Consider the following 14,589-nt stretch of genomic DNA (forward strand, 5'->3'; position numbering starts at 1 on the left):
TTGTACGTTACATTCCTACTGCTTATTTATCTTATAACTGTAAGTTTGTACCTTTTGACCACCTTATCCAGTTCATCTTCCCCCCAACATTCCCCTTCTGCCTTTGCTAACCACAAACCTGATCTCTTTTCCCATGAGTTTGTGTTTTGAAGTATGATTGACCTACAGTACTATGTTAGTTCCTTGTGCACAACATAGAGATACTTTACAGAATGATCACCACTAAACAATAGTTTTTTGATACCCACTGAGAACAATTGACTTTTAATAGAACTGTTAGATTTTTTTCATACATATTTGTTTAATATTTTAATCATTTTTTTAATTTGGAAAGGAAAACACTGATGGAAAAGAATAAAACAGAAATCACGACTTTAGATTTACTGGCATAATAAAGTCATACATGCATTCCTTAAATATTTGTTGAGCACCAGCTGTGTATCTTGTATTGTACAAGGTTGTGGGTGTTTGATGGTGAGCACAGAGCATATCTTTTAATAGAGCTCTACTTTTGAATGAATACTGGAAACCTGTGTAGAATGGTAGATCATCTCTATTGCTTCCTTCTTCCCTCCCATAAGAAAATTTTAATTGGACGTTCCCTGACCTCCAGGCATTGGTAAAGAGGAGAACTGCCCGAAACCTTGTAGAAGTGTGTGGGAGCCATCACTGTAACGTGAAGGAACCATGTAGGAGACTAAGATGACTCTGGTAGTGTAGGTGGTAGCGATTTTAGTTGAGGAAATAATTTGTTACAAAAACTGCCAGCCTCCTGTCAGTCTCTGTTGACTTTTGTTTTAAGCTGGAGCCAAATGTAAGCATGTTAGGTGATTTGTGGGGATGCTGGCAGGATAAGGCAATGAACTGGGTGCTACAAGATAGGAGGTCAAAGGAAAAGTTTATAGGGAAGGATAAGTTAAGTTAAACAATAAATAAGAAAACTAGAGATTCTGCACTTAATTTTTGTAACTATTTGACTTAGTCTAGGTTCTAATAAAGTTAAATGTTTTAAATAAGATTTTCCTTTCTTTAAAGGAAACCACTGAAGTTCTTTGTGATAACTGTCTATTTTCGTAGTTAAACAAGGGAAATTTTGTCTTTGAAATAGGTGTTAAAACTACCCTGTGAATTAAAAAAATGAGTTGAAGCTCACTGTTAACAGGAAGGTAGCACTTTTACATAGTTGAAGATTGCATTTTCTCTTCATCGTTTCTGAGGTTTTTATGGAAGGAGAATGTCAACCTTGAAGGAATGTAAATTTTGTAGTTATTCGAAGTAATTACTTGGGAATAATGCAGTATGGTGCATATTCGTCTAAGTTTTGTGCACTTGGTTTTAATAAAATCTAGCTTACAATGGGGGGAGGGTGTTGACACAGGAGTTGGCAGACTTTCTCTGAAGAGCCAGATAGCAAATATTTTGGGTTTTGTGAGCTGTATGGCCTTAGTCACAAGCATTCAGCTCTGCTGTTGTGAAATAAAGCAGCCAGAGACAGTGGGGACAAAGGAGCATGGCTGTGCGTCAGTCAAGCTTCATTTACAAAAACAAGCCGCAGACTGGATTTTTTCTGTAGTTTGCCTGTCCCCGTGCTATAAGGAAATAGGGAAAAGCTGCAGTATTTTTTTTCATTTTTCATATTTCATTTTAAAAGGTATAAAATACAATAAAATATTCAAATACAAAACTGCAGATGCATTGCTATACAGATAACGATTGAGACTTCTGAAACAGAATTGTTTATTGTTGAAAAAGTTCATCAGCTAGCATAAGACAGTTGAGATTTTTATGTATTAAAGGAAACAGGATTTTCATTTTGAAATTATGGAAGTGCAGGATGTTTAAAAATTAAACATTTTAAGCAAAAGTTCACAGCATGCACCTATTATAGTTACAGCTTCATTGGGAACATCTATTTGTTATACTTGAGGAATCAATTTTTTGGAGGTTTTTTCTTTTTAATTATTTTCTCCATTGTCCAGTTTTTTAAAAAAGGGAGGTAGATTTCTTTAGAATTAAGATCTAAGATTTTGTGCAGCTTATTAATATGATACTTTTCTGGCCAGCAAAGTGTGGTTTTAAAATTTTTTCAGTTATGGGACTTCTCTGACAGTCCAGTGGTTAAGACTCTGTGCTTCCACTGTAGGGACTATGGGTTCCATTCCTGGTTGGGGAATAAGATCTTGCATGTGTGTTGTGTGACCAGAAATAAATAAATAAATAAATGTATTTATCAGTTATGTGCTGAATATTTCCCTTGAGTATGTTGATTTTCTTTTATCTCATTTCTGTGTTATGTGGATGTTATTGCTAAATATTCAAGTAATGTAACATATGTAGAGATAAAGACTTTTTATAGAAAAACCATCTCTTTCATGTTTCAGTTAAAGTAATTTTTCTCATTGACAATTTTGTTACTGCAATTTAAATGAGATTATGGAGAAAGATGTTTTTTCATCAATTACAGTAACTTTTAATGTGTGTGTGCTCAGTCACTCAGTCATGTCCCGACTCTTTGAGACCCCATTGACTAACCCATGAGACTCCTTTGTCCATGGAATTTTCCAGGCAAGAATACTGGAATGGGTTGCCATTTCCTTCTCCAGCAGATTTTCCTGACCCAGGAATCAATCCCAATCGCTCGCAGCTCCTGCATTGACAGGAGACTACACCACCTGGGAAGTCCACAATAACTTAACATCCAGCTGTTAAGGAACTCTTGATATAATCAAGTGGGAAGGAATGTGGTCTTTTCATCTTTTCAGCTACAGCTTTAAAGATTTAAGTAGGAATTAATAAATCTCAGTGTTCCTCTAAAAACAAAATGTAGGGTAATAAGAAAAATGGTATAGTTCAGTTCAGTCGCTCAGTCGTGTCTGACTCTGTGACACCATGAACCGCACCACTCCAGGCCTCTCTGTCCATCACCAACTCCCAGAGTCCACCCAAACCCATGTCCATGATGCCATGGACATGAGTCGGTGATGCCATCCAACCATCTCATCCTCTGTTGTCCCCTTCTCCTCCTGCCCTCAATCTTTCCCAGTATCAGGGGCTCTTCAAATGAGTCAGCTCTTTGCATCAGGTGGCCAAAGTATTGGAGTTTCAGCTTCAACATTAGTCCTTCCAATGAACACTCAGGACTGATCTTCTTTAGGATGGACTGGTTGGATCTCCTTGTAGTCCAAGGGACTCTCAAGAGTCTTCTCCAACACCACAGTTCAAAAGCATCAATTCTTTGGCGGTAAGCTTTCTTTATAGTCCAACTCTCACATCCATACATGACTACTGGAAAAACCATAGCTTTGACTAGACGGACCTTTGTTGACAAAGTAATGTCTCTGCTTTTTAATATGCTGTCTAGGTTGGTCATAACTTCCCTTCCAAGGAGTAAGCGTCTTTTAATTTCATGGCTGCAGTCACCATCTGCAGTGATCTTGGAGCCCCCAAAAATACAGTCAGCCACTGTTCCCACTGTTTCCCCATCTATTTCCCATGAAGTGATGGGACCAGATGCCATGATCTTAGTTTTCTGAATGTTGAACTTTAAGTCAACTTGTTCACTCTCCTCTTTCACTTTCATCAAGAGGCTCTTGAGTTCTTCACTTTCTGCCATACTCTTAATATAGTTACTTGTTCTGATAACATACGTGTCATAGATTTTATGTTACTGCATTCACCAAAATAGAATATGGAGCCTGAGAAGACTGTTCCATCCTATGACTAGCTTTTTCTTCCATTAAAAGGAACCAAGCATCTTGATGCCACTTTCAATATGTCTCATTCTGAAGAGCCAACTGTGCCCCAAAATGACAAACTAGGCAAGAAGTTGGTAAATCTTAGCTGAATGTAGGTCTTTGTCACAGATCTTCTTATTTGTCTGCTTTTATATGGAGAGACTTCTGAATCCTGAATGAAAATCTTTTTATTTGTCCTGTGAATGTTCAGATACCTAATATAAAGGAACAGACATATAGGGAGCTGCCATGTCTCAAGTGAGCCTTCGAACAGAGCAATAGTGTGTCTTTACGTGACGATTGGGGTTAATTTGACTTAAGGGAAATATGTCTTGTATTTAGGAGTCTTTTCTGAAAATTCTGAACTGAGAGCTAGTTTTGATGAAGAGAGGTCAGCAGGATCCTAAAAGGATATGAAGGATCTTGGAAAACAAGCTGCAGCTTTGAGTAGCATTAACTCTCTGTAGACCTGGAGTACATTTGTTAGGTAGATATTGTTTTCTGCACTTTGAAATATAAGTAGAATGGCTTATGTTTTTCTCCCAGGGAATGCAACTGTATGAGGTGGTCGAGAGGAGCAAAAAGAAATTGCTTTTAAACTTAGCTTCTGACTGATTTTCCCTTTCTTTTGGATTAATGTTCTTTAGCTTGTATGTAAGATGTTGGGAAGCAGAAAACATGTGAAGCATCAGTCTTAGTTTTTCATAATGCCCTCTGAAGGTAGCAGTGAGTCTAAAGGAGTTTCAAGAGAAAAGGGCTCTGAGTATAAATCTCTACCAGTTACGGTTCTCCCAAGAGACAAAACCCATAGGGTATATTTAGATACATATCAGAGCAGATGTTTTATGGGAATCGACTCATGCTGTTCTAGAGACTGAGAAGTCCCACAATCTGATCTGCTGTCTGCAAACTGGAGATCCCAGAGAGCCAGTGCGTGATTCAGTCTGAGTCAGATATGCTGAAACCTGGGTGGAGGGTGGAGGCGGTGGTCCAAGGCCCAAGAACCACGAGAGCCAAAGTGCTTAGAATAGAAGAAGTGGGCATCTCAGCTCAAGCTGGGAGTAAATTTCTTCTCCCTCTGCCTTTCTGTTCAGCTGAGATCCTGAACTATTGGGTGATGCTTGACCCCACTCGTGAGGACAGTCTTCTTGATGCAGTCTGCTGATGCATCCCTAATCTCTTCTGACGATGCCCTTACAGACACACATGCAAAAGTAATGTTTTACTGTCTATCTGAGCATCTCCTTAGCCCAGTCAAATGAACCTATATAGTTAGTCATCACAGGACCCAAAGGAATTGAAAGCAGGGACTACAACAGATGCTTGTGTGTCCATATTCATGGCATTATTCATGATAGCCAAAAGGTGGAAGCACCCTAAGTTCCATCAACAGATGCATACATAAGCAAAATGTTGGATGTGCATACATAGAATGGGATGTTATTCAGCCTTAAAAAGAAGTAAATTCTGACATATGCTACATCATGGGTGGAACTTGAGGCTGTTATGAAATAGGCCAGTTACAGAAGGACAAGTATTATATGATTCCACTTATCTGCAGTTACAGAAGGACAAGTATTATATGATTCCACTTATCTGAAGCACCTAGAGTAGTCAACTTCATAGAGACACAAAGTAGAATGTTGGTTGCCTGGGGCTGAGGTAGAGGGGGCTGGAGGGTATTGTGTAATGGGTACAGAGTTTCAGTTTTGCAAGATGAAAAGTTCTGGAGATGGATAGTGGTGATGGTTCCTAAGAAAGAAGGACTCAGAATGATTACCTAATGTCTAGACATGCCTCAACTTGTGCAACTAGGATGAATGGCTCAAAGAAGTGCTAGACTTTTGACCACTGTCATTACAGGACAGTCTCATTCCACCTGCCCTGTTTTATCCATTGTGTGATCTGTGAAGTTGCTCAGTCGTGTCTGATTCTTTGCGACCCCATGGACTGTAGCCTACCAGGCTCCTCCATCCATGGGATTTTCCAGGCAAGAATACTGGAGTGGGTTGCCATTTCCTTCTCCAACTTTATCCATTAGCTACTTGTAGAACTTGCTAAAGGGAGCTATATTCTCATTGTGACTTACGGTGAGGATCATAATTCTAAGTTCAGTGACTACACTTTTGGTCTAGGATGAACCCAGAATACGTATAATCAAGATGAAGCACTTCCTTCCTTGCCTGCTCTAGATTTTCTGGGTAAACTTGAAGCTTTGACTGTTGACCTTCATGGATTTCATAAATGTTCTTACCTTTGTAGCTTAGGCTATAGAACTTCTTAAAGGTCATTCCAGAATGGTTTTAAAACTAATGGCCCTTTTTTCCCCACAGATTTTTATTTTTATTTTTTTGAAATTTAAAGAAAAAATTTATTGAAGATCTGAAAAACAATTTCTAAAAGATTAACTTTTCCAGAAAACTGTAGCTACACAATGCATTGTGTCTATCATGTTAAAACGTGCATTAGACACAAATACAAAAACCATGAAACAAGCCACCGTTCTTCAACAGTCTGAGCAAATATAAAATGCCTAAGGGACAACATGGATGGATGACTCGCAAAGGATGGGCTCTTTACTTCAAGCACCATAAAAAAAAAGGGGGGAGCACAAATGGATGAGTGTTCAGTTATATACACTGAATTGAACCTTTGACACTAGGAATCAGAGCATTCTGTCATATAGCATTAACACATATTATAAAAGTGCGTAGTGTCAAAGGAATAGAAACCACTAGCGTTCAAAAGCAGCTTTGTCAACGAAGCAATAAAACACTCTACAGTATGTCTCTCTGTTGTCCATCATTGAATACACTGGTAGCGACTTTGAAATGAAAAAAAGGAAAGAAGAGGAGCTGTAACTCCTTTTATTTTCTCTTTAAAATCAAACAGAAAACAAACATCAATTTTGTTATACACGAACATTTCCAAAGTACATTGTTTGTACAAGAGAAGGACTAAGAAACAAAAAGGTGTTTACAGAGGTCAAACATGGGTGGGTGCACGCGCCTCACACGGCTTTCCGATGGTACTCAGGGGGAGCCACTTCATAATCACTGGCACTAAACAAAGTTGCAGAGTTCTTTGCCAGGTATTTTAGGAAGTCGTGAAGATAATTCAGTAATAAAGCAAGGCTCTTCTCATCCAGAGGTGTATAGGCCAACATTGCTCCAATTCGTACAAACAGTCTCAGGAGATGTGGCGTCCCGTACACCTGGGATGTGGGTGCATCAGGGTGGTCCGCAAGGATCTCAGCGTACTGCGGCCTCAAATTTGTAGAGCAGTTGAGTGCCCAACATCACATCGAAGTATTCCTTTATCCCGGCCACAACCTCATTGACTGCATACTCCTTATTATCTGTGTTTCCTCGCGATTTCTTATAATTTGCATAATCCTCTAGGATGGAATCCACGTTCTTCTTGGCGGGAAGATAGAAGAGCTGTTTTTGCCGGGTAATTAACAAGCCATGGCTTCAGTTCTTCAGGAATCTTGACTTTAACTTCACCTCTGCTCATAAATGTTTCCTCATTTTCAACAGTAGGATCTACTCGAGCCCTTTTCTTGCGAGGAGGCTGAGGTGTTTCACTAGTGCTGCCACCATCTCCATTTCCAGGTGTCTTTCGTTTGTTCTTTTTCGTCTTCACTTCAATATTTTTTTGTTGTAGCCCAGCAGTCTTCTTTCCAGGGGCAACCCCTCGCATCTTCCCCTCTGCATACTGCTCCTGATTGGCTTTTTGAAGTTCTCTCTGTTTTTGTAAATTGGTATCCACATATTTGAATACTCTGCTTTCTGGAACCCATTCATCCCAATTTTTATTCCAACCACTGTAATGGATGAAGTATTTGACCTGTTTATCCTTTATGGCAACTTTTACACACTTTGCTTCATACAGTAGAGGTCCATGAAAGCACAGCACTCTCTCACCCTCCTGGAATTTAGGCTTCGGGTCCTGCTTCGGCGCCATTTATATAAGATTCACCGCCGCCGCCGCCTCCTTCTCCCACCACCCCTGACTACTGCCCCCTACTCTATACCCCACCCAGCTCAGTGTCAGACGCACTGTCAGGCACCGCCAACTCTACATCCTGGGCCCGATTTTCCCCCCACAGATTTTTAATCTTCAAAATAAATGTGCTCCTTGAAGAATAAATTAAAAAATGCAGATAAACAAAACCAGCCATAATTCCATGAAATAAATTGCAAAAGCTTACGTGGTCTTTTGATCTTCTTTTGTACATGTATATATGTGTGTGAGAGTATACATATTTTTATATTTATAGATTCATACTACTATGTATTTAAATACCTATTTTGAGTATTTTTAAGGGAATTCAGGGTTTTAGCATTTCTCGCTAGGCAATCAAAATGGTGGAAAATCATCTATTTTTTATTTACTTTGGATACTTAAAAGGTTTTCAATATAACTTTAAGGAGGTAATGCTTCAAAACTTGAAACTAGCACTCAGTTTGAAATTAATATAATAATAGATTATCCAAGGAGCTGTATTGCAGTGTTCTTATGCAGACTTGTTAATGAATTAGGACATGCGTTAAATTAGAAACACATTTATTTAGTTGTATTTATTCAAAGTAACAGTTTATAAATTTTTTTCCTTGGATAATGAAAATTTTTCAAAATATTTTATTTTCGGAATCTTTATTTTTTGAAAAAACATCAGAGAATAGTTTGGTGGGAATGTAAATTGATAACAGCCACTGTGAAGAACAGTATGGTGATTCTTTTAAAAACTAGAAATGAAACTCACGTACAACCTGGTAATCCCACTACTGGACATACACCCTGAGAAGACCAGTTGAAAAAGACACATGTACCCCAGGGTTCATTGCAGCACTGTTTACAGTAGCCAGGACATGAAAGCAACCTAGATGTGCATCAATAGATGAATGGATAGAGAAAATGTGGTACATATATACAATGGAATATTACTCAGCCATAAAAGAGAATGAATTTGAGTCAGTTCTAGTGAGGTGAATGAACCTAGAACCTGTTAGACAGAGTGAAGTAAATCAGGAAGAGAAAAACAATTATATATTAATGCATATATATGGAGTCTAGAAAAATGGTACTGGTGAACCTCTTTGCAGGGAAGGAATGGAGACATAGAGAACAGACTTGTGGACACAGTTGGGGAAGGAGAGAGTGGGACGAATGGAGAAAGTAGCATAGACATGTGTAAAATGGTAGCTGGTAAGACATTGCTATATAACACAGGGAGCCCAGCCAGGTGTTCTGTTGAGGACCTAGAGGGATAGGATTGGGGAGGGAAGGGAGGCTCAAGAGGGACAGTCGGTTCAGTTAGTCAGTTCAGTCGCTCAACCGTGTCCAACTTTGCGACCCCATGAATCGCAGCACGCCAGGCCTCCCTGTCTATCACCAACTCCCAGAGTCTACCCAAACTCATGTCCATCGAGTCGGTGATGCCATTCAGCCATCTCATCCTCTGTCGTCCCCTTCTCCTGCCCCCAATCCTTCCCAGCATTAGGGTCTTTTCCAATGAGTCAGCTCTTTGCATGAGGTGGCCAAAGTATTGGAGTTTCAGCTTCAGCATCAGTTCTTCCAATAAACACCCAGGACTGATCTCCTTTAGGATGGGCTGATTGGATCTCCTTGCAGTCCAAGGAACTCTCAAGAGTCTTCTCCAACACCACAGTTCAAAAGCATCAATTCTTCTGCACTCAGCTTTCTTCACAGTCCAACTCTCACATCCATACATGGCTACTGGAAAAACCATAGCCTTGACTAGATGGACCTTTGTTGGCAAAGTAATGTCTCTGCTTTTAAATATGCTATCTAGGTTGGTCATAACTTTCCTTCCAAGGAGTAAGTGTCTTTTAATTTCATGGCTGCATTCACCATCTGCAGTGATTTTGGAGCCCCCCAAAATACAGTCAGCCACTGTTCCCACTGTTTCCCCATCTATTTCCCATGAAGTGATGGGACCAGATGCCATGATCTTAGTTTTCTGAATGTTGAGTTTTAAGCCAACTTTTTCACTCTCCTCCTTCACTTTCATCAAGAGGCTATTTAGTTCCTCTTCACTTCTGCCAAGAGGGACATTGTAAAGCAATTTTCCACCAATTAAATTAAAAGAAAAAAATCATCTTTTCAGAAAATGAGAGAAAAGATAGTGTGTCAACTCTTTAAATGTGTCCCATATTACTATGGATTAATTTTGTATCCTTTTGAAATTTTTATATTTTTTGTTCTTGCTGAAAACCTTGGCTTCTAAGATTACATTTGTAGTGTGGTGCATACTTCCAATAATTAAACAGATGCATTTTTTTCCCCTTTGTAATTGTATCCTAAACTTTTACCCTCTGGAAATTTCAGCAACAGAGTATTCTTTGGTCATCCCCTGGGTGCTGAGTGTAGAGTTACCATTCAGGTCCAGGGGAGGGAGATTTGTAATGTGAATGGCATCAGACTAGGCGGTTGGTTGCACCATTGCTTCATCAGCATAAAATAGTAACTAAGTCTCATTATCTCAGCAGAATGTCCTTTGGAGGAATTTTGTTTGCTTAACCCACCAAGGGCAAGCATCTCTGGCTGAGTACTTTCAACACAGATTAATAATGAGATTTCATCAATAAATATTAGTTTCTAGTGGCTGTCTCCTTTACCTTTCTACCTTAAACATTCTGTGGACTGGGAAAGCAGAAATCATTAGACTGTTGAGTCAGGACTTGAGGGATCTTCAGTTCTAGACTTTGAAAGCCTATGATAATTAAGATATGGTCTTGCTCTGAACTCTTCAGGGGCTTGCAGTTTACCAGGAGGCAGAATGACAACTAATTACTATGTGATGTGCTGGGGACACTTAGTTAGTACATTTTGAGTACGAAGTGCTGCAGCCCGGCAGCCACTGGCCAAGTGTGGTTGTCGAACACTTCGAATGTGGCCAGTAAGAAAGGAACTGAGCTTGCTTTAGTTACTCCAAGTTAAAATTTTAAAACTGGTACTTGATTCATGTATTGGAAAAGCTTTTAAGATGGTTTGGAATAATCTGAATCTGTGAATCTACTTTTCAGCTGTAAATTTTATAAAATGCAAATACATATGAAGTATTTTTGATGAAAGCTTTAAGGTCTGAACTGAAAAGTGCTGTAAAATACACACTGGTTTTGAAGACTTAATTTAAAAAGAGTTCAATTTTGACATTGATGATACAGTAGAATACTAATATTTTACATATTGGCTTAAACATACATTATTAGAATTCAGTTCACCTCTTTATCTTTACCTTTTTAATGTGGCCATTGGAAAATTTTAAATCATCTGGCTCACATGGTATTTGCATTAATGCTGCTCTAGACACACAGGAAACCTGCAAGTTCTGCCCCTGATGAATAGAGGAGTATCTCAAAGAGAAAATGCCCTTTGAACCAGCTCTTGTTGCTTTGTATGTGGTTCCTGGATTGGGGACAGTTTATCATAGATAGAGGGATAATGTTTTAAAGTTTTTAGGAACCTTAAATTCTCTGCTGTGAAATCTGAACTTCTACAATCATTGAACTGTTTGTTAATTATATATATATGTATAAATTTATTTATCACTGGTCTGGGTCTTCGTTGCTGCGTGGGCTTTTCTCTAGTTGTGGCAAGCAGGGGCTACTCTCCAGGTGTGGTGCACAGGTTTCTGTTAGCAGTGGCTTTTCGTTGCAGAGCACAGTGTGTGGGCTTCAGTAATTGTGGCAGGTGGGCTCTGTAGTTGCAGCTCCCAGGCTCTGGAGCACAGGCTAAGAAGTTGCGGTGCACAGGTTAGTTGCTCCTTGGTATGTGAGATCTTCCTGAATCAGGGCTCGAACCCATGTCTCCTGTATTGACAGGTGGATTCTTTACCCCTGAGTCACCAGGGAAGCTCCTTTTTGATGTTTTTAAAGTAGGTGAGTAATAAAATCAGATTGGTTTTTGGAGAAGGACTCGTGGGACTGGAGGACCATTTGGAAAAGATGAAGAAATGGAACTTGTAGTCATTCAGCCAAATGATGGAGAGAACCCAGACTGAGTTGGTTGTCTCAGGATAAGAGGGGAAGGAATTCAAGTTAGAGTAGGAGAAAGAGTTGGTGGAAGCTCATGGAGGTAGAGAGGAGAGATGGGGTGACTCTGAGATCTCCCCATGAGGAGCTCATGATACTGTCACGTGAACTTGTGAAGATAGGGGGACAGTGTGTTGTGGGCAGAGGTTGCGGCCGAGGAGGTGATGAGTGTGGGCGTCTGTGGAGGAGCCAAGCTGGTCTCAGACACCATGTCTGCTGTCCAGGGGAAGGAGGTGGGTGTTTGAGCAAGAGTTTGGTTTTACTGAAGCATTGCTGTCAGTTAAGATGTCCCAGGGAGGCTGTAAACACAGGAGTCGGAAATTAACTTCAGTGCATGGATTTCATGACGTCTTCTTTAGTTCCGTCAAAGGGATTTCCCTTCAGGCGCATCCTGAGGGCTTGCCGCATGCAGATGCTGTGCTTGGTGCTGAAGATGAAGAGAGAAACTGGGCAGACTTTTGTGCCTGGAGGGTGATCCGGCTCCAGAGAGAAAGACACACGTACCTCTGGGATGACAGTGCCGTGTTGTGAGTTCCGCAACAAGCTGCTGAGCAGTAAGGCCCAGGGAGGACGCACGTGAGGCCAACAGGAGCTGATGCTGGAGAGGGGTGGGCTTGATCTCCAAGGGGAAATTTGTTATTTGTTTCTTTTTGGCAAATCCCTTACATATGATAAACCCCCCAACTGTGCACACACCTCCTCGTGACTGTGTATGTGTGGTCCTTGGGACCCCAGGCTCTTCACTGTGGTATCTGTCAGATCCTGTTCACCCCCTGGTAGGTTCAGCGTTGTGAGTCACAGTGATTTTTGTTGGCCGTGGTTTCTGCAGGTTTGGTGGCAGAGGAATGACTCCATCAGTGTGTTTGTGTGGTTCCCAGAAACCAGCATCTGTCAGGCCTCCCCGCTTTCCTGCTCGGGACCTGCCTTGTTTATGTCTATCCGGGAGGAGGCGGAGGTGACAGACCTGCGATATGTGAAAGGGGTTTCAGGGTGTTGGCACAATGATCAGAATGGGGGAGGACAGAAGCCAGGTGAAAGTGAGACCCTGCAGTAGATGAGTGTCAGGCAGCAAGTGCTAGAGAAGTTGAGCGGCCTTGAGTTGCAATAGCTGGAGAACCAGTACGAAAAGGAAATCATCTACCATGAAAATAACATCTGCAAAAAAAAAAAAAAAAAAGAAAATAACATCTGCAAAAGCTTTTCACAGCACTGAACTCACTTAGCTACCAGTTACGTGTCATTGAAAGACTGCGTTTCATTTCCTTGGGTTATGTCAGTTTAAAAACATAAGACCATGTGTTCTTGGAAGGTCCCTCCCCACTTCATGGAGTCCCCAGCTTCCTTCTGCTTTCCTTAAGGATGCAGTTAACGCCTGCTGGGAGCCTTTTCCTGACCACCATGTCTTAACCCTCTTCTCTAAACAGTGCTGCGCTCACCTCCTGCCACTGGAGGCCTTTCCTGCCGGTCTCTCCTCTTCACTCAGCTGCTGGCCCTGAAAGGCTGCCTCATGTTCACCTCCTGCCTGGCTCATGTTGTTGTTTAGTCGCTAAGTCGTGCCCAACTCTTTGCGACCCCATGGACTGTGACCCGCCAGGCTCCCTAGTTCATGGGATTTCCCAAGGGAGAATACTGGAGTGGGTTGCCATTTCCTTCTCCAGGGGATCTTCCTGACCCAGAGATTGAACCTGCATCTCTTGTGTCTTCTGCATTACCAGGTAGATTGTTTATCTGCTGAGCCATCTGGCTTATTATTCATTTTTAAGTGATGGTTAAATAAATGAGTCACAGAAAATATCAGTATATTGTTTAGAGCATGAGATCTCAATGCTGACATGCTTTCATCTCTTCAACTTGCAAGTTTTTGTGTTAAAAATTGTTAAAGGGTAATATATCCCCCCCCAAATTTAACTTTTAAGTGAGAAGATTGTCTATTGAAAAGCAGATTTTTCAGTTTAAAATTGATGTGCAGTTTTCAATTGTGAAACTAAAATTTCAGTCCTATTTTAACTTAATATTGACTTGTTGACAATTTTTTCTCTTTTTGTCCTCATTCTGCTAACTGGCCCTAATGTTATTATAATTAGCAATTATGGTAAAGCAGAGTTTAAACAGGTAAGTTACCAAAGGCAGTAAATGTCTTTTTCCACATGAATTAAACAATTTAAAAAGTAATTAAAATTCCATTTTAGAGTCTGATGCTTTGATAAATGTGTTTTTACCCCCATAAATCTAAATATAAAGGTATGATTATAGGTTGCAGGGACTTATACTGATTATTCAGTAATACAGTTCAGCATTTATGGTAAGGTAGATATAATATTTAATACTGCAGTAGTAGTACAGAGTAGCTTAGCTGTTAATAGTTAAGAAACAAGAGGTAGAGCTAATATGTATTCTGTTGTTGTCTAAAATTTATTTTAGAAGCAATTATTGAACTAATGTCAAAATAAAGAGGACAAATCTCAGTATTTTTGGTATTAAAGTAAGGATTCAGGTACAACTGAAGTTTAAAGTTACCTTCTTTGTGTGTGGTTCCCCAGTTTTTCCTTTCTGTGGATAGTGGGAAGACTGTTTTTATCTGTGTATGGATAAAAGTGGAACAGGCCAGATCTTTTTTTAAATACCAAATTGGGTCATATGCAGAGATACTGGTCCCAGTTCAGTTGTTAATTAATGACAGGTATGACCCATAAAATTAGGTTTGTTTCTTTGTTCTCTTTTTGAAGTTTTTTTTTTTTTTGTATGAAAAATCTACTTATTTTTGTTGGTGGCAATTCATGAACAGTTCATGTTTG

General features: G+C 40.0%; 1 protein-coding gene and 1 pseudogene across 11 annotated transcripts in view; one reads left to right on the forward strand and one right to left on the reverse strand.

Annotated features, from left to right (window-relative positions):
* Positions 1–14,589, forward strand: part of ARHGAP12 (Rho GTPase activating protein 12) — a 125,684-nt gene that overhangs the window by 39,143 nt on the left and 71,952 nt on the right. The gene's annotated exons all lie outside the window — the stretch shown is intronic.
* On the reverse strand, positions 6,373–7,819 carry LOC136157817 (mortality factor 4-like protein 1 pseudogene; annotated as a pseudogene).

This window comes from Muntiacus reevesi, chromosome 2 (genome assembly GCF_963930625.1).
Source record: "Muntiacus reevesi chromosome 2, mMunRee1.1, whole genome shotgun sequence".
In the NCBI taxonomy this organism is placed as follows: domain Eukaryota; kingdom Metazoa; phylum Chordata; class Mammalia; order Artiodactyla; family Cervidae; genus Muntiacus; species Muntiacus reevesi.